This window comes from Scyliorhinus torazame, chromosome 7 (assembly GCF_047496885.1).
Source record: "Scyliorhinus torazame isolate Kashiwa2021f chromosome 7, sScyTor2.1, whole genome shotgun sequence".
Taxonomy (NCBI): Eukaryota; Metazoa; Chordata; class Chondrichthyes; order Carcharhiniformes; family Scyliorhinidae; genus Scyliorhinus; species Scyliorhinus torazame.
In genome coordinates this window covers 93,757,957-93,777,925 of record NC_092713.1, presented here as the reverse complement: position 1 = coordinate 93,777,925, position 19,969 = coordinate 93,757,957, and the positions used below count along the sequence as shown (strand labels likewise).

Sequence of the window (19,969 nt, the reverse complement as noted above, 5' to 3'; positions counted from 1 at the left end):
AGCTGTTTTTGAACCTGCTAGCGCTTAGTCTCAGACTTTTGCATCTTCTGCCGATAGAAGAGGTTGGAAGAGTGAATAGTGGGAGGAGTCTTTGAAAATGATGCCCGCTTTCCCAAGGCAGCGGGAGTCAATGGATGGGAGGCGGGTTTGTATGCTGGACTGGGCTGTGTTCACAACTCTCTGTAGATTCTTATGGTCTTGGGCCGAGTAGTTGCCATACCAGGTTGTGATGCAGCCAGATAGAATCCTTTCTATGGTGCATCTGGAAAAATTGGTAAGAGTCAATGTGGACATGCCGGATTCCCTTAGTTTCTTGAGGAAGTATAGGCACGGTTGTGCTTTCTTGGTCGTAGTGTCAATGAGGATGGACCAGGACAGATTGTTGGTGATGTGCACACCGAGGAATTTGAAGCTGTCAATCATCTCCACCTTGGCACGATTGATGCAGACAGGGGTGTGTACGATATTTTGCTTCCTGAAGCAAAACAAGGAGGGAGGTAGAGCCCACAGGTCCTCAATCTATGTTAAAATGGCTCTCTAATTATTGTAAGTTGCCACATAACAACCCCCCCCCCCCCCCCCCGCATTATTCAATAACAGCAAGAGGCACTGAGACGGAGTTGTAAGTGAATTAGGGCAATCTGGAAGATGAATTGGAGATTGGCAAAGAGAAAATACAAATAGCCACAATGTTTCCCGAGTTGGAAGGAAGGTTTCTGCACAGGGCAATGAGAAGGTGCAGTCGTAATGTGAGGCCAATATTTCTAGCCCATGAGTAAGGTATCCAGGAGCTGAAAAGCAGTCTGCACAATACCATGCCTTACCTATTAGGCACTCATACAGTAACTCCTCACTGCCTTTGAAAATAAGTTAACCGTGTCTCATTGCATCCCACAAAGAATGGTCAGAATTTTAAAAACCATTGATGCAAATTATGCCAAATTCATGTTGGTCGGTATTATAAGGCGCTTGAAACACTGGTTAGAAACATAGAAAAAAATTTGAGCCTTCTCCACCATTCATTATCATGGCTGATCATCCACCTCAATAGCCTAATCCTGCTTACCCCCATATCCTTTGATCCCCTTCGTCGCAAGTGCTATATCTAATTGCTTCTTGAAACCATACAATGTTTTGGACTCAACTACTCCCTGCGGTAACGAAATCCACAGGCTCACCATTCTGTGGGTGAAGGAATTTCTTCTCATTCTCATCTCCTCAGACTGTGACCCCTGGTTCTGGACACACCCACCATCGAGAATATCCTTCTTGCATCAACCCTGTCACAGTCATGTTCAAAGGCAAGCCAGACACAAGCATATTATCTCCTTGCATTACATTATAAATTAAGCACTGCCTATGTAAGTCCTGAGGGTTGCACACAAAAGATACAATAGAAGCATGCATAACATCCTGATTGTGGATAAGGTCTAGTTGTGTGGACCATTAGAGCTCGTATCATACCTAACATGAAATGATTGCTACTCAATTTAAGAGGTGACGATTATTCGCAGGTAAAAGCTCAAAAAACATACAACTCGGCAAGTGTTTATTCCAGGATGAATGATTAGTTCATTAAGCTAGTGCTAAACATGCTAAAGAGCCTCTATAAGAAACATCACTGCAATTAACATTTCTCATCGCAGTTCTACCAGGTGAAATTAATGTATTGCACTTTAGACAATTTGATGAAGATTTGTTCCATTGTTCCTAAACTTCTTACAATTATGTATTGTTTTAGCATTCATTACATTGAGAAAGAGAGCTTAGCAGAGAAATGTAGAGTGCATAATACAATTGCTAGATTAAAAAAATTGCACAGAGAAGCAATTCAACAGTCATCCACCAGGGAGAGGTAGCAAACAATGCAACACTATCCTTGCTTTTCTTTTTACAAGCTGCAGTGTTCATAAGACATCATTCTTGCTTCTCTTTTAAGGCAAAGATGACCATTTTAATTATTTAGCATTTGGTAGGTATGTAGCTGACTGCTAATGCCAATCTGCATCCAAAAGATCTTGCTACAAATAAGCCTTCAAACAACCGCGCAACCTCAAACGAACCATTGTTTGCAGCAAACTACCCAGTCTTCAGAACCGTGACCACGACACCACACAACCCGGTCATGGCAATCTCTGCAAGACGTGCCAGATCATCGACATGGATACCACTATTACACGTGAGAACACCACCCACCAGGTACGCGGTACATACTCGTGCGACTCGGCCAACGTTGTCTACCTCATACGCTGCAGGAAAGGATGTCCCGAAGCGTGGTACATTGGCGAGACCATGCAGACGCTGCGACAACGAATGAACGGACATCGCGCAACAATCACCAGGCAGGAATGTTCCCTTCCAGTCGGGGAACACTTCAGCAGTCAAGGGCATTCAGCCTCTGATCTCCGGGTAAGCGTTCTCCAAGGCGGCCTTCAGGACCCGCGACAACGCAGAATCGCCGAGCAGAAACTTATAGCCAAGTTCCGCACACGAGTGGGACACACAACCGGGACCTGGGATTCATGTCGCATTACATTCATCCCCCACCATCTGGCCTGCAAAATCCTACCAACTGTCCTGGCTTGATACAATTCACACCTCTTTAACCTGGGGTTACCCCATCTCTGGATCTGTAAGGATTTAATCACCTGCTAATGGTCGCATTCCTAGCATTGTTTGGCATCTTTGAATTTGTCTATATATGTGTTTCTGGAACAGACCTCTTCATTCACCTGAGGAAGGAGCAGCGCTCCGAAAGCTAGTGACATCGAAACAAACCTGTTGGACTTTAACCTGGTGTTGTAAGACTTCGTACTGTACAAATAAGACAGTATACCACAAATCATTGAATTTTGGATACATTTTTGGCTGTCAGGATTTCCACTTCTTGCATTTTCTCTTGGCTCCTGGTATGCTCTTGCTATGGAAAGAGGCCACACCCTTTTTTAAATTTGGTTGCGCCGGGTGCAGTGATCCTGGGCGGTATCAAAACCCCCAAGTGAAGCCGTCGGTGTCTTTGTAGTGCTTTCTTTGACCACAATGACAGCACATCCCATACCAGAGCTCTCCAAGAAACAGTTGTTTTATCAAGAGAGAGTTGCCAGTCATTCTGACCACATGACAGCCAAACTCAGTTATGGCCGTCTCAATTTGGGGTGGATGCTTGCTCAGAGCACCTCAGTCTGGTATTTTGTCCTGCCATCTGATCTTCAGAAGCTTGTGAAAGCAGCTCCAAAGTGGTTGGGCTTCTTGGACTGTATGTCAGCTTCATGCCATGTCTTACACGCATAAAGCAGAGTGGGCAGGACTATTTCTCAATGGACTTTGATTTGGTCGGTAAATTTACACCTCTTGGCTCCCAGATTGATGGTCGTAGTCTGCCGAATGCTATACTTGCTTTAGCAATTCTTATGTACGTTTTGGCGAGGAGTTTGAGTTGCCAGGTGGGAATGGGTTCCGTTATTTGCAAGTACGGGACTTTGTTCGGAGGCAGGTGCGGGCTTCCCGCACCTGCCACTAAGGGGGCTACAGGATAAGGTGATGTCAAAAACAGGAGTCGGGGAGGGGAAGGTCTCGGAAATATAGAAGGAACTGATGGAGTGGGAAGGTGTTTCAATAGGGGAGGTGAAGAGGAAGTGGGAGGAAGAGTTGGGAGGAGAGTCAAAGGTTGGGTTATGAGAGGAGGCCCTGCGGAGAGTAAACGCGCCCTCGTGTGCCAGACTCAGCCTGATCCAATTTAAGGTGGTCCACAGGACTCATTATGACTGTGGCCTGGATGAGCAGGTTCTTTGAGGTGGTGAAGGACAGGTGTGGGCAGTGTGTGTGTGTGTGTGTGTGTGTGGGGGGGGGGGGGGGCGGGGGGGGTGGTTCTGCGACTCATCTGGCCAGTGTCTGAGGTTGAGGGGATTTTGGCATGTATTCGCGGATGCCATGTCTGAGGTCCTGGAAGGGAGGGTGACTCCGAGTCCAGAGGTGGCAATATTTGGAGTGTCGGAAGATCCGGGAGCCCAGGGGCGGAGGCCGACATTTTAGCCTTTGCCTCCCTGGTGGCCTGGAGACGGATTCTGCTGGGATGGAGGGACGCAGAGCTTCCAAAGTCAGGGGTTTGGGTCGGCGACATGGCGGGGTTTCTAATGTTGGAGAAAATCAAATTTGCCTTAAGGAGTTCGTTACAGGGGTTCACTCGGAGGTGGCAGCCGTTCATAGACTTCTTTAAGGGAAAATGAGTTTGTCAGCAGGGGGACGGGACTCGAGATAGGGTTTTCCTGGAGCAAGCTAGTACATTGCTTCACTGAGGATCACCATGAAAGGTGTTGGGCTAGTACGGCATAAAAAAGCATGGAGCATTACCGCTAGGATGCCACCCTGTTTAACCTCATTAGTGACTAGGAATGGGCCAGAAGGCGCACCATCATCCAGGACACATGCGAGTATGCCATCATGGAATTATCGAACCATTGTGATAAATTACCCGAGTTAGCCAAATTTCTCAATTACCTTCCTAGTTCATGGCTGACTTTGTCAAAGATCTTGGTCGGTCAACAAACATGGTGTAGAGGCCCATGTCCAGTTCTAAACTTTTCTCCTGGAACCATCTAACTGTAAACACCATATCAGTGGTTCCTCAACATTTTCCTGAAACTGCACCAACTCCCTGCAAGATCTTGGTCAAGATCTTGCACTAGTGATTCAGAAGGATTCCGCCGATTTTGCCAAAGATGGAGAAGAATGAGACTCCTCTATGATAGTCGCAAGATTGGAGAGTTCCTTTCCACTTGCACACATGGATAATGGAGACATCTTTGTGAGAACAAGGAATCATCCTGCAAGAATACAAAGACTGAAAGAGTTCACTGAGCTCCTTAGCTAGACATTGACTTCCAGCTTTGTAGATTTCAGCTGGGATATCAGATCTTAGAGCTTTGCCACTAGATAGGAGCTCAATTGTATGCATAATTTCTAACAGCATGGGTAGGTCAGCAAAAAAGCAGTTGATGGCAACCTGTGGCAGTTTGTTTAATGTTCCTTCATTAATGGATAAAGGCTGAGTGAGGATGTGGCAAAAGTACTCTGACTATATTTCTAGAATTTGGGCTTTTTCTGTGGCAGTGTTAACTCTTTGGCACCAAGGACTGGCGATGAACCGGCTGGAGCCAATGGACACATTTCAGAGAATTGTAGAATCTCTTCCAGTCTTTGTGGTCTGCATTTCACTGAAGTGTATCTGCTTTCTGATTCAGCCAGATGTTTTAAGTTTGAATTTGCACAGGACAGTCCTGCAGGATGTGTCAGTAGGCATCGTGCTTAGATAGTGGTGGTCTGTCATCAAGATAAACCCTGGGCAATGTTTCCTTTCCAATAGTTTCTGGATCCTCTTACAGTTTTCAACGAACCGATCTTGATGCTGATGAGCGATAAGGCCAAGGGCATCTTGAGCAGTGAAGTACATTATATTCCAGAAGGTGTCCAGTCATCCTCAGTGCAGTGTGTCGATTTTTGCTAATTACACGTACTCGGGTTTCTGTAAGAGAGATTCCTTCATGACTGCCTGTTTAAGCTTGGAGATGCTTCGGACCTTCATGCATTGGCGGCATCAAGATCAGACAGATCTTGCCGTTTAGCTTTGAAGTAACAAGGAGGTTGGTCAGTCCAGCCGTCGGTGCTGCACATAGTTTGACCAACACACATCCTACCTGTCCCTCTGTTTTGTGATGGCGCAGTAGATTCGATGTAAATGCATAGAATGGGAGTACATCCAGGATATCTTACTGCAATTAGGGAGACAGAAAACGGAGGGTGTTTATCATGCTCAGCAGACATCTTCAGCAAGATGAGGCCATTGCTGTTATGACGGCCAACCACGTTTAATGATGACTCCTCCCCAAATCTGGTGATCTTGCAAATGCTTAGCTTGTCTGACGTTGGCACAGTAGTCAAAGGAGGTCAAGTAGAGATCAGAAAAATCAAAGAATTTATCCTCGACTTCATCAGACATGGTCATAGTTAATGGGGTACGCACGGACGGGAGTTGCTTGCCTGTTACCATGCATGGAAAGTTCAACCACCATTAGATGTTCATTAACATTCTTGGGAAGGAAAGTCAATTTACGCCAGCTTTGTGCAGTTTTTCTTTTCCACACGCATTCCAAAAGAATGTGTAATCTGCACCAATTCTCTTTAGCTAACCCTCTTCACGTAGGCAAGTCTCGTTGAGAGTGGCAATCCGAATATTGACCTAGCTACCTCTCCACCAACAATAGCAGTCTTCGCCATCAGCTGTAGGATTGCCCAGGCATGTTCCAGGCACCAATTGTAACAGATATCACTATTTTCTTTATTGAGTTGATTTTGGAACAGCATTGGTGACATCCCTGACAGCTTTGGCCTATTGGCCACAGATGAAGCAGGCAATGTTTTGGGCACTTTTTTCTAGCCCTTTTCCTCATACTCGGGAAGCGAGCAGCGTGGTCCTGAAAGGGCTGCTCTATCGCTCAAGGGACTGAAGCTTTCCACTTCCTTTCAGTGGAAAATAACCCTGTGGCCTGAGATGCCTGTATGCAGAATCGTGACTGCAACTCCCAGTGAAACCACACCTGTTGCTTCACCAATCACTCATCTGCACAGGGCTTGTGACAGATTAGATAACAGATAATAAAAGGATGATCAACATGACTTGTAGTATTGGATTACAGTAAGGCAGAGTTGCGCATCATCAGCCCCACCCTCTTGTCCTGACCTATCTTTGTCTGGTAGCAAGTTTAGACGACTGGAGGCTGATTCAGATGCAGCAAATGACCAGTGCATTGTCGAGCTCTACAAATTCCACAATACACTGCTGATCTACCTTCAAGGCCAGACCTTAGAATGGTGTATCTGCTCAGACTGCCAGGATATTCAAATCTCCGAGTTGCTGTGGGTTGGAGACACGACAAGCTACCATCACTTGGTTTGGCCCACCAAAGGCAGTTGATCAGGGTGCGGCCACTGTTGCATTCTACCAATTACAATGAGCCAAAGGTGAGAGCTGGGCTACGGTGAAGGTCAATACAAGAGGAGCTACTGCAAAGAGTATGGCGCATCCACCTATGGGAGGTGTTCATCCTCCCTTGTATACGATCATAGGTGACCTTAACTCCACTTTCCTGTCTGCCCTGCATAACCATTGACTCTTCTGTAGATCAAAAATCTGTCTAATCTCAGTGTTGAATACATTCAATGATCTAGCCTCCACTTCTCTCTGATGAAGAGAACTCCATAGCCTCATGCCCCTCAGAAGAAATTCCTCTTCAACCCCATTTTAGGAACATGCTAGATTCAAAACTAAATTTTCTGAAATCACATTTCATTTTGGGATAATAAACATTGAGCGGAGTTGGCATTCTGCATTGATTACTGCATTTTTGCACCCGACTAAAATATCTGGAAACTACCAAATAAGAATGCAGAACCAAAAATAAACATCTTGCATTACATATATTTACTATTAAGCCAAATATTACATGAATAGAAAATAACAGTTTTGTGTAAGTGGGAGCTATGAAAACATGCTTTTGAGTCAACTTAAAATATAGGCACAACAGTTGGCAATTTGAAGCTTCATTCTCCAATAAAACACTGTTGTCTTCTAACCCACACTTGTCATCACTCAAGTTGTGTCTTACAACCATCACGATTGGGATGAGGAGGAAAATGTGTATGTTACATAAAATCAGTTGAACCATTCAAGGCACTTGACTTAAAAATAGAAAAAACTGGAAATACTCGGGAGGTCTGGCAGCATCTGTAGAGAGAAAAACAGTTAACACTTCAGGTGAGGGACCTTTCTTCAGAACTGATAAACTCTATTATATTTCTATCTTCCAAGCAACTGAAAGGAGAGGGGCTGAGGAAGAACACAAGGGAAGGTTGTTGATAGGGTAAAGGGTAGGAGAGATTAACTGACAAAAGATTTCACGGTACAAAAAACAAGGCGAGTGGTAATGCTGCAGTAAAGAACCAGAGATTTGTCCAGGATATGATTGCGGATGAAGGTGGTGTTCCACAATGGAGTCACTCACTCATTCAAATTTGAATTTCTGTATTTAGCCTTATTCTCACTTGGACATACACAAGGCAAATATTTTGATTAAATCATGAATGGCAATTCTGCAATGCACTCCTGCCATGCAGTTTTTAAACAGCATTACAGTTTGTTACATGAATATACACATTTTGAAGTATAATTGCAGTTTAATATTGATAATTTCTGCAAACTTCTAGCTCTCAACATTTGCACCAGGGAGAAAGTGGGTTACTGAAACTTAGTGCCAATGCATTCTATCTGACTGCATCACAGCCTGGTATGGCAACTGCTCGGCCCAAGACCTTAAGAAACTACAGAGTCGTCACCCCCCCCCCGCCCCCCCCAACCGACGATTAATTTTCTGCAAAGTCGACGGCGAACGGTTGTCACCTCCGGACGAACCCTAACAGTGACCCTCTCAAGGCGAACTTGATTTTCTCCAGACAGAGAAAGCTAGCCATGTCAGTAAGCCAGGACTCCGACTTCGGGGGCCTTGAGTCCCTCGAAGATAATAGTATCCGTCTCCGGGCTACCAGGGAAGCAAAGGCCAGAACGGCTGCCTCTTTCTCCTCCTGGATTCCCTGATCTTCCGACACCCTGAAAATCGCCACCTCTGGACTCGGTGCCACCTTTATTTTTAACACCCTGGACATGATGTCTGCAAACCAATGCCAGAATCCCCTGAGCTTTGGGCATGCCCAGAACATATGGACATGGTTTGCTGCCCCCCCCCCCCGCACACCTGTTTTCTACACCAAAGAACCTGCTCATCCGGGCCAGTCATGTGTGCCCAGTGAACAACCTTAAACTGTATCAGGCTGAGCCTGGCACATGTTGTGGATGCATTGATTCTACTCAACGCATCCGCCCAGAGACCATCCTCTATCTCTCCTCCTAACTCCTCTTCCTATTTGCACTTTAGCTCCTCAGTCTGCGTGTCCTCTGACCCCATGAGCTCCTTATCGATGTCGAAGACCTTCCCTTCTCCCACCCTCACTCTGGAAACTACCCTATCCTGAATCCTCTTTGGTGGTAGGAGCTGGAAGGTTGAGATCTGTCTACACAGGAAGTCCCGCACCTGCAGGTACCTAAATTTGTTTCCCCTCGCCAATCCGAATTTCTCCTCCAGTTCCCTCAAGCTAGGAAAGCTCCCTTCTATAAACATATCTCCATCCTCTCAATTCCTGCCCTCTGCCATCTCCGAAATCGCACGAACATCTTTCCCAGAGCAAACCGGTGGTTATTACAAATTGGGGACCAGACCGATGCTCCCTCCGCTCCCACATGCTTCCTCCATTGCCCCCAGACTCTCGGGGCTGCCACCACCATGGGGCTGGTGGAGTACCGTGCCGGCGGGAACGGCAGAGGCGCCGTTATCAGCGCCCCCAAACTGGTGCCCTTACACAAAGCTGCCTCCATACACTCCCATGCCAACCCTCACCCCACCACCCACTTGCTGATCATGGCTCCATTCACTGCCCAATAATAGTTACTGAAGTTTGGCAGCGCTAACCCGCCCTCTCCCTGGCTCCGCTCAAGCATACCCTTTTTAAACCCGTGGGGTCTTGCCCGCCCATACTTTGTTAACCCGTTTAAAGAAGGAGCGTGGAATAAAGATGGGGAACACTGGAACACAAACAGAAAGCTCTGAAGGACCGTCATCTTCACCGTCAGGACCTTCCCAGCTAGTGACAGCGGGAGCGCGTCCCACCTCCGAAAATCGTCCTTCATTTGATCCACCAGATGGGCCAGATTAAGTTTGTGTAACCATTCCCATTCCACTTGGATCCCTAGATACCTAAAACTTCCCCTACCACTCTAAATGCCAATTCCCCCAGTCGCCTCTCCTGACCCCTTGCCTGGATCGCGAACATCTCGCTTTTCCCCATATTTATTTAGATGTACGCCGAAAACCTGCCAAATTCACCCAGAATCCTCATGATTTCTTCCATCCCCCCCACTGGGTCCGACACATACAGGAGCAGGTCGGCTGCGTAAAGTGAGACTGTGTTCCACTCACCCCCGGACCAACCTCTTCCAGTCCCTTGAGGCTCTCAACGCAATTGTCAGCGGCTCTATAGCTAGCACGAACAACAGTGGGGAGAGGGGGGCACCCCTGCCTCGTCCCCCGGTGTAGCCTAAAATAGTCCGATGTCGTCCTATTCATCCGTACGCTCGCCACAAGAGCCTGATATAGCAAACTGACCCAGTCAATAAAGCCCCGTCCAAATCCGAACCGTCCCAGCACCTCCCACAAATATTCCCATTTGACTTGATCAAAAGCCTTCTCTGCGTCCATTGCAACCATACAGCCTACTGTAAAAATCCTTAAATGCCTTATACACCCCTGCTGAGTCTCCCACCAGGTTCCTGTCTCCATCCTTTACTTCCCCTATCTCCCTGGCTGCCTCCCGCTTTCTAAGCTGCTGTGCAAGCATTCGGCTGGCCTTCTCTCTGTGCTCATAGATTGCCCCCCCCCCCCCCCTCGCCTTTCTCAGCTGCTCCACCGCCCTCCAACAAGCCGAACTCCGCCTGTAGCCTCCGCCGTTCCCTTAGAAGCCCTGCCTCTGGGGTCTCCGCATACCTCCTGTCAACCTCCAGTATCTCCTTTACCAGTCGGTCCGTCTCGGTCCTATCTACCTTCTCCCGGTGGGCCCGTATCGAGATCAGCTCCCCTCTAACCACCGCCTTCAATGCCTCCCAGACCACCGCTACTAAAATTTCTCCCGTGTCATTGACCTCCAGGTAATTCTGAATACATTTCCTTAACCGCCCGCACACCTCCTCGTCCGTTAAGAGCCCCACGTCTAACCTCCAGTGCGGGCGCTGATTATTGTCTTTACTAACCTGTAGGTCAACCCAGTGCAGGGCATGGTCTGAGATTGTAATCACCGCGTACCCAGTGTCCACCACCCCCGTCAGTAAAGCCCTGCTCAGAATGAAGAAATCGACCTGGGAGTACACTTTATGCACGTGAATAGAAGGAGAACTCCTTTACTCTTGGCAGCCCAAATCTCCATGGGTGCAGCCCAAATCTCCATGGGTCCATCCCATCTCGCCCCCCCCCCCCCCCCAAAATCTGCTCCATGAACCCTTTTAGCTCCAAAGCCATTGCTGGCACCCTGCCCATTTTTGAGCTTGACCAGTCTAAACCAGGGTCAATAACTGTACTGAAGTCCCCTTCCATGACCAACTTATGCGAATCCAGGTCCGGGATCTTCCCCAGCATCCTCTTTATAAACTCCACATCGTCCTAGTTTGGCGCCTATACATTTATTAATACCACCTGCACCCCCTCCAGTTTCCCCACTGACCATTATGTACCAGCCTCCCATATCCAAAACTATTCTACCCGTTTCAAACACCACTCGCTTGATGATCAGGATCGCGACCCCTCTGGTCTTTGACTCCAGTCCCGAGCGGAAAACCTGTCCGACCCAACCTTTCCTTAACCTAATCTGATCAGTTACTCTAAGGTGCGTCTTCTGCAGCATTACCATGTCCACCTTCAGTCCCCTCAGATGCGCAAATACGTGTGCCCTCTTGACCGGCCCATTGAACCCTCTTACATTCCAGGTGATCAGTCTAGTTGAGGAGCTCATCGTCCACCCCCCCACCCCCTTTCGCCAATCAACCATCCCCTCGCTTGGGCCAGTCACCAACCCGCACCCAGTGCCTCCACCGGCCCACCCCCAACCTCCTCTCTGTCCCTCAGCAACAGTCCCTCACTCGTCAGCAGAACATTTTCGTCCCCCCCCCCAAGTAACAGCATTAAATAAATCAACCCCTTTGATAAGCCTAACATATGTTCACCACCCCACTACGCTTCCATAAGCTAGCCCGCCCAGCTACCTTAGTGGCCCTCGCCACTGGCGCCAGACAATCTCCTACCTATTGTCCCTATCGTCCCTGCTTCCACTACCTCCTCCGGTAGGGAGTTCCAGGTACCCACTACCCTCTGCGTAAAAAACTTGCCTCGTACATCTACTCTAAACCTTGCCCCTCTCACCTTAAACCTATGCCCCCTAGTAATTGACCCCTCTACCCTGGGGAAAAGCCTCTGACTATCCACTCTGTCTATGCCCCTCATAATTTTGTATACCTCTATCAGGTCGCCCCTCAACCTCCTTCGTTCCAGTGAGAACAAACCGAGTTTATTCAACCGCTCCTCATAGCTTATGCCCTCCATACCAGGCAACATTCTGGTAAATCTCTTCTGCACCCTCTCTAAAGCCTCCACATCCTTCTGGTAGTGTGGCGACCAGAATTGAACACTATACTCCAAGTGTGGCCTAACTAAGGTTCTATACAGCTGCAACATGACTTGCCAATTCTTATACTCAATGCCCCGGCCAATGAAGACCAGCATGCCGTATGCCTTCTTGACTACCTTCTCCACCTGTGTTGCCCCTTTCAATGACCTGTGGACCTGTACTCCTAGATCTCTTTGACTTTCAATACTCGAGGGTTCTACCATTCACTGTATATTCCCTTCCTGCATTAGCCCTTCCAAAATGCATTACCTCACATTTGTCCGGATTAAACTCCATCTGCCATCTCTCCGCCCAAGTCTCCAGACAATCTAAATCCTGCTGTATCCTCAGACAGTCCTCATCGCTATCCGCAATTCCACCAACCTTTGTGTCGTCTGCAAACTTACTAATCAGACCAGTTACATTTTCCTCCAAATCATTTATATATACTACGAACAACAAAGGTCCCAGCACTGATCCCTGCGGAACACCACTAGTCACAGCCCTCCAATCAGAAAAGCACCCTTCCATTGCTACTCTCTGCCTTCGATGACCTAGCCAGTTCTGTATCCACCTTGCCAGTTCACCCCTGATCCCGTGTGACTTCACCTTTTGTACTAGTCTACCATGAGGGACCTTGTCAAAGGCCTTACTGAAGTCCATATAGACAACATCTACTGCCCTACCTGCATCAATCATCTTAGTGACCTCCTCGAAAAACTCTATCAAGTTAGTGAGACACGACCTCCCCTTCACAAAACCGTGCTGCCTCTCACTTAACAAGCACGTCTTTCGAGACTTGTCCGAGGAAACCAGAGCACCCGGAGGAAACCATGCAAACACTGGGAGAACGTGCAGACTCCGCACAGCCAGTGACCCAAGCCGGGAATCGAACCTGGCGCTATGAAGCAACAGTGCTAACCACTGTGCGGCCATGCCGCCCATGTTGCAAGTGTAGAAAAGACAGGAGACACATTTACGGAATCAACTGTATAAATATTGCAACTCCACACAACACACACTTGCAGATTTCAAACAGACTGAGGTAACAGATATTACTTTGGCACTTAGGAGGTCTGTCAAATAATGGACCAAAACAAAGTTTAATTTATCAATGTAGATCCAAAGGTTTGAGCACTGCCTTACAAAACCAATATTCAGATGTGGCACAAGACAATTAATTCTACATGAACTGCGCTGAGCGTCTGAAATCAATATTATAAAATCTATACATGGAAATGTCACACATATGCCGGTCTGAGCCCGATTTATTTGATCATTTGCAAAATAGCAAACTAGACCACATTTGTGCAGCAAATGGATAAAAAGTTGTTCAATAAATGAAAAAAAGAGAGAACTGCCGCCTGGATTATGTAGGTTCAGGAGAAATTATAATGCCCAGAAGTCATATCCTTCATCGGCATGTTTTGTAGGAGATACCGTAGTGTGGATTAATTAGTGTACTCCAACTAATTTTCAATGAAAATTTCTCAACTAGTTCAAAAGTGGTTACAGAAGGTTCCCATGGCTTAATTTAAGAAACATCTTGCTATCCAGTGTAACCTTACTCAAAGACATACCACAACGTCTCAATGAAAGATGGTCATTTTTGGCAAGTCAGAATGCTTGCAGATATTTCAGAAGAGCATTTAAACTTAGAACTCGTGCTTCCATGACTAATGTTATTGACGCAGAACCAGAGCAGGGACCAAACATGGAGAAGTCATCTGACATTTATCTTTAAACTAAATTTGTATTGAGAAGCTCCAATATAACAAATTCCCCTGGAATTCAATAGGAGATAGCAGAGAAGGTACACATAGTAGGTCTGCAAAGAGGAAAAAGTTAAAATCACTCACTTGCCGCAGGCAGTCTTAAAGGAAAGGTTAAAAGCTTGTTTCTCTTCCGCAAGTGTCTGAAAAATAATGTAAATTGCAAAAATATAAACTAGCCAATACCATTATTGGTCTTGACAATAAAAATGCAGAGATTGCTACCTTAAACATACCCAATTAGCCAATACTATTTTTGATCTTAATAATAAAAATAATTTACAGATTGCTACCTTAAACATACCTCAAGTGCATACATAAGCGCACATTAGTTTCCAATAACTCAGTTTAAGGAATTTTATGAATTAAAATCTTTATTTACTAAATGTATTTAAATTAGTGCAGCCCAGCATGAACCAATAACCCACATCATGGTGCATTGCTTACTAAATGCATAGGTCGGGAAAATTAATAATATTGTACTATTAGACATCCTCAGGTCAAACTATTCCTCCAGATTATTTACAAATTAAGGTACACACAATAGGAAATGTGGATTGATAAAACACTACATGCTAAATTGCCCCTTAGTTTCAAAAAAAAAAAAAAAAGGTTAGGTGGGGTTACTGGTTTATGGGGGTAGGATGGAGATGTGGACTTGAATGGCCTCTTTCTGCACTGTAAATTCTATGATTCTATGATACGCAACATGATCCTTGTATGAAAAAACTGCAATCCATAAACAAACTGAAATCATTGTACAAGTGATTAATGTAACTTTGAAAAACATTCACTTTACATGTTTTGGCAATAGAACAGTCCCCAAAGAACCTAAACATTTTCTATCATACAAACACCATGTATAATTTCAAAGTTTATCTTTTACGGTAACATTTACACATCTCCGAGTGCTTCTAGTAACCATAGAGCTTGGTCCAGTTTAATTAGAATTAAAGTCAGAACATAGAAGAGTATGCACACACAATTTGTTAATTTATTTGGAACTCAAGTACAATGAGGAAACTGTAGCATAACACCCTCATTCAGTATAATCAATTTACCAATGAAGTTCACTTTAATGTTTAATAGATAAAATTCTCATGAATGCAAAACAACTTTAGAAATTTAAGAACGTGTTCACGGTCTTAAAATTAGTTGAAACAGTAACTATATTATTATAACATCCACAGATCCTGTCAGACCTGCTGAGATTGTCAAGTATTTTCTGTTTTTGTTTCAGATTCCAGCATCTGTAGTCATTTGCTTTTAAACTATTATAAGAGACTTGATTAGAATTTTAAAATGGGAGGGGGGGGGAAAGAAGAGAGTAGAAAAAAAGAGGGTTGTTAAAATCTTGGGTATGCATCTACTTTAACTGGGGTGGATTGGGAATCAGGGGAAGTACCCTGCACCCCCTGGGGGGGAGGCGCAAGTTTACCTGCCACAATCTGCCTTACTCCCCACAGTCCAATCTTCAGCCTCCCCACAGTCCAATCTTCAGGTGGCAGCTCATGACCCAATCTATGATCTTCCTCATCTCCACAATTTCCATTGCATCTTCCATCCCCATTCCACCCTGCAACCTCACAATCTCTGTTCCCCAACGCAATTCTCTGCTTGGATGGGATCCTCTACTGTAACTTTTGCTGCCTCACAGCTGGTGGGCAATTCAGAAAAAAAGTTTTCAAATGAGGTCCTGTCAAGCGCATTCTCTGTATTTCTTGGCACCAAGACATAGTCACCCAACTTCCTCCTCATAAATATCAGGACCATTGTCATCATTCCAGTCTAAAGAGATCATCCAATACATCCAGTGGGTTGGATTTGAAAATGATACCAGAATCTTCAAAATAGGTAAATAACAAGATGCCATATTATACTCCAAATATGGTTTAAAAAATTGTTGAAATCTGCTAACCACTGTGTTACCGTGCCACCCTTACTTACTAGCTTGAAATTAAATTTAAGCATTAAAAATTCACAGCTAGATTTCAATCAAATTCAAACTCTGTTAAATCCAATATTCAGAATGTTTTGTATCTTAAACTACATTACAGTAGTGATGTTAGTCACAGATTTAGGTCCAAACACTAGCAACTTGGAAAGTGAGAAATGTTCTTCATTCAGCAATCAGACAAGAAGGTTGAAATCTATTCTGTTGGAAATGGTAGCATAATGGTTTTGTTATTGGACAAATGATCCAGAGGCTTAATCAAATGACGAAGAGATGAGAGTTCAAATGCCATCCTGGAAGCTGGCGAGATTAATAAACAAGTTGCCATCAGTAATGGTAATCATGTAACTACCAGACTGATGAAAAATTCAGCTGATTCACTGATACCTATTTGGAAGAAAATTTGCCATCCGTACCTGGTCCAGTCCAAATGAGACTCCAGACCCTTAGCAATGTCACTGATTCTTGCTTGCCCTCTAAAATGGCTCAGCGACTCATTTGGTTCAAGAAGGCGACTCAGCCTCAGATTCTCAAGGGCAATAAATGAAGGTTGACAGTAATGCTCACATTTCAGGAGTGTAAAAAGCCTGCATCAGGATAGCTTCCCTTGTAAGTTTAATGGCAGTGACAAATTCAGTTCAAACCAAAATATAAAATATCCTAATTTACAAAAACGCTTTAAATGAATGACTAGTAAAATTCTGTATGGTAAATTGGAGCACACATGAAATATTTGACTTATGGAGATTTAGTAAAATTAGATTACCTGTCGGACAGGATCTTTATTCTCCAAAAACCCATCGACTACACACAACTAGTCAGCTTCTGAGAACGCCCCAGCCTCAGCCCACAGTTATGAAAAGATTTTGGATAGTGGGGGGTTGTTTTCCTTGCGAAGACGGAGAGGGACATGATTGATGCGTATAGAATTACGAGGTGACTGGGTTGTGCTGAGCAGAAGGTGGCTGTCCTCCAGGAACTTAGAAAATCGGCACTTTCAGCACGAAAAATAGGCCACTAAAGCTATTGAAACCCTCACCCCCTCCAAGACCACCACAACTACAGATAAATGCCCGGGCATAACTCTAGGACCCAAAGAACTGTAGAATCAGTAAAGGCTGAAAGAGGAAGAGCGGAATGTTAGCGAGCACGTGGGACGTATTGGAGCCAGCCACACCCGAACAGACTGGATCGTCAGGGCTTACTGGCGCCACACTACCCTTGATAAACGAGTGGATGGGCCTCCTGACTCAGGAGCTTCTAAAACACAGGGACACCATCAAGCTTGAAACAATGGCAACAGTGAAGGCGGTGGTCATGGATACCCTGGCCCCCTTCACGGTTGGTGCTAGAAAAGGCAGAGAAATGGCTGGAGGCACAAGAGGTGACAGAGATCTGGCGAAAGCAGCGACCGGTAAATCAGGCCAAAGCCTAAAGCGGGAGAACAATCAAGGGCCGTCATAGCCCAACTTAGGGGCTGGTTTAGCACAGTGGGCTACCAGCTGGCTTGCAATGCAGAACAAGGCCAGCAGCGGGAGCTCAATTCCCGTACCAGCCTACCCAAACAGGCGCCGGAATGTGGCGACTAGGGGCTTTTCACAGTAACTTCCTTGAAGCCTACTTGTGACAATAAGCAATTTTAATTTCATTACCAGGATCGGGAGAAGATCCTGAACTGGGCAAAGCATACAGGGTCCGGCCAGTGGGGAGGCCACTCGATCAGAGTGTACCAGTGGGGCAGACCTGGCCAAGCGCCGCGTTGAATTTAACACAGCTAACGTGGCCCTTTACAAGACTAGGCTAGGTTTGGAATGCTGTACCCGGCCAAACTATGGGAATGCCTGGCAGAATTTGGAGGGGGGGGGGGGTGCAGAATGCTGGCTACGAGGAGCGAAAACAACAACACCAGGAACGACCATCTTGGCAGGCCCCCGAACAAAGGTAAACCCTAGAGTGCAGGGGCACATCCACATGAAGTGGCAATGGTGGCCATCTTGGATACCCCCTGAGCAAAGGGAAACCCCGGAGTTCAGGGGGGCGAAAAGAGAAAAACAGAAAGCCCCATCAGGAGGGTCACCTGGAATGTCAGGGGACAGAACGGCCCAATGAAATGATCCAGAGCCTTCACCCACCTGAAACGTCAGAGGGTTGATGCTATCTTCCTCCAGGAGACACACCTGAGAGCAGGACCAACTGCAGGTAAGGAGAGGCTGGGTGGGTCAGACGTACCAATCGTGTTGTGGGATGAGGCCGGTAGCCATACTTCTAAACAAGGGGACAGCCTTCACAATGGTTACGGACCCAGGGTTACAATATGTCACCGTTAGCGGTGTCCTGGAAGAGGCACCAGTGGTCCTTGTAAACCTGTATGCTCCCAACTGGGATGCCGCGGAATTCATGAAAAAAAAAAACCATGGCAGAGATCCCCGACATATAGACACAAAAGTTAGCCTACTGCTGGCTCACCAGCTGAGGAAGCAAGCAGCCATGAGGAAAATAGCTCATGTCAAAGAGTGGCAAGCTAGTCGCAGCACCGGAACTGATCAACAAAGCCTTTGCAACCTTTTACCGAGGGCTGTACATCTCTGAGCCCCCGGAGGGAGGCTCAAAGATGAAGCAGTTCCTCGTACAGACTGGACATGGGGGAAGATAGCAGACGGGGCCTGGAAGCACCGTTAGAACTGAGGGAAGTCATGGAGAGTATCCTCTATGCAGGCGGGAAGGCGCCTGGTCCGGATGGATTCCCAGCGTATTTCTACGAAACATTCACAGTGTCACTGGCCCCGCACTTGTGGGAGATATTCTCAGACTCACTGGTAAGGGGTACTTTGTTACCAACACTGGCCCAAGCCTCAATATTGCTGATACCTAAAAAAGACAGAGACTCAACGGAATGCGGGTCCTACAGGCCCATCTCACTTGTAAATGCTGTCGCAAAGATCCTGTCGATGTGTATGGAGAGCTGCGTGCCAGAGGTAGACAGGGAAGATCATATGGGCTTTGTCAAGGACAGGCAGCTAATAGCGGATATCAGTTATCTGCTGAACGTGATAATGACCCGGGGAGAGAACACTAGAAGTGATGATCTCCCTGAATGCAGAAGAGGCCTTGACAGTCAAGTGGAAATACCTCCTAGAAGTACTGGAACAGTTTGGCTTTGGGCCAAGGTTCACCTCCTTGGTGAAACAACTGCACAGACTTCCATAGCGAGCGTACGGGCAAACACCACCAGCTTCAACTGCACAGAAGCACGAATGCCCTTTATCCATGCTACTGTTTGCCGTGGCAATTGAGCCACTGCCGATTGCCCTCAGAGTGGCGAAGGGGTGGAGGGATACCCAAAGAGGAAACAGGGAGACAGAGAGCGTAGAGTCTCACTATGCAGATTATCTACTCCTTTACATCACAAACCCCCAGGTCAGCATGAAAGGCTTATCAAAACTCCTAAAGAAGTTCAGAGCCTTCTGAGGTTACAAGTCTAAGAGAAAGAGACGAGACAGAGCTGGGGGACTGCCGTTCAAATGGGCCCAGACTGAATTCTGCTACCTGGGGATCCAAATAGCCCATGACTTGACACAGATCCACAAATGGAACCTGACGAGTCTGGTGGAGGAAGTCAAAAATGACCTGCAGGGTGGGGCTCACTCTCACCGGTAGGGAGTGGACAGACGATCAAAATGAACGTGCTGCCCAGCTTCCTCTTCCTGTTCAGATCCCTCACGATCTACATTCCCACAAACTTTTTCAACACAGTCACAGTAGTTACGCTCCAAACGTGGGACCAAATGAGGCAGCATTTCGGTCAAACTGAAATGTCCACCATGGCTCCCTTCTGCAACAACAGGTTCCGTCCCGCAACAAGGCATGCCACTTTCAAAAGGTGGAGACAGGACAAGGGGACTGACGGTTAAGGATATGTGCATGGACA

The 19,969-nt window shown here is 46.3% G+C and overlaps 1 protein-coding gene across 2 annotated transcripts in view; it reads right to left on the bottom strand.

Annotated features, from left to right (window-relative positions):
* Positions 1-19,969, bottom strand: part of LOC140426383 (guanine nucleotide-binding protein G(I)/G(S)/G(O) subunit gamma-12) — a 165,206-nt gene that overhangs the window by 104,457 nt on the left and 40,780 nt on the right. The window contains exon 3 of one of the 2 annotated variants that reach the window (XM_072511076.1): positions 14,175-14,230. The exons of the other annotated variant lie outside the window; for it this stretch is intronic. The gene's annotated coding sequence lies outside the window, so the exon portion shown is untranslated. The remainder of the gene's footprint in view (positions 1-14,174; positions 14,231-19,969) is intronic. 2 annotated transcript variants of the gene reach the window in all.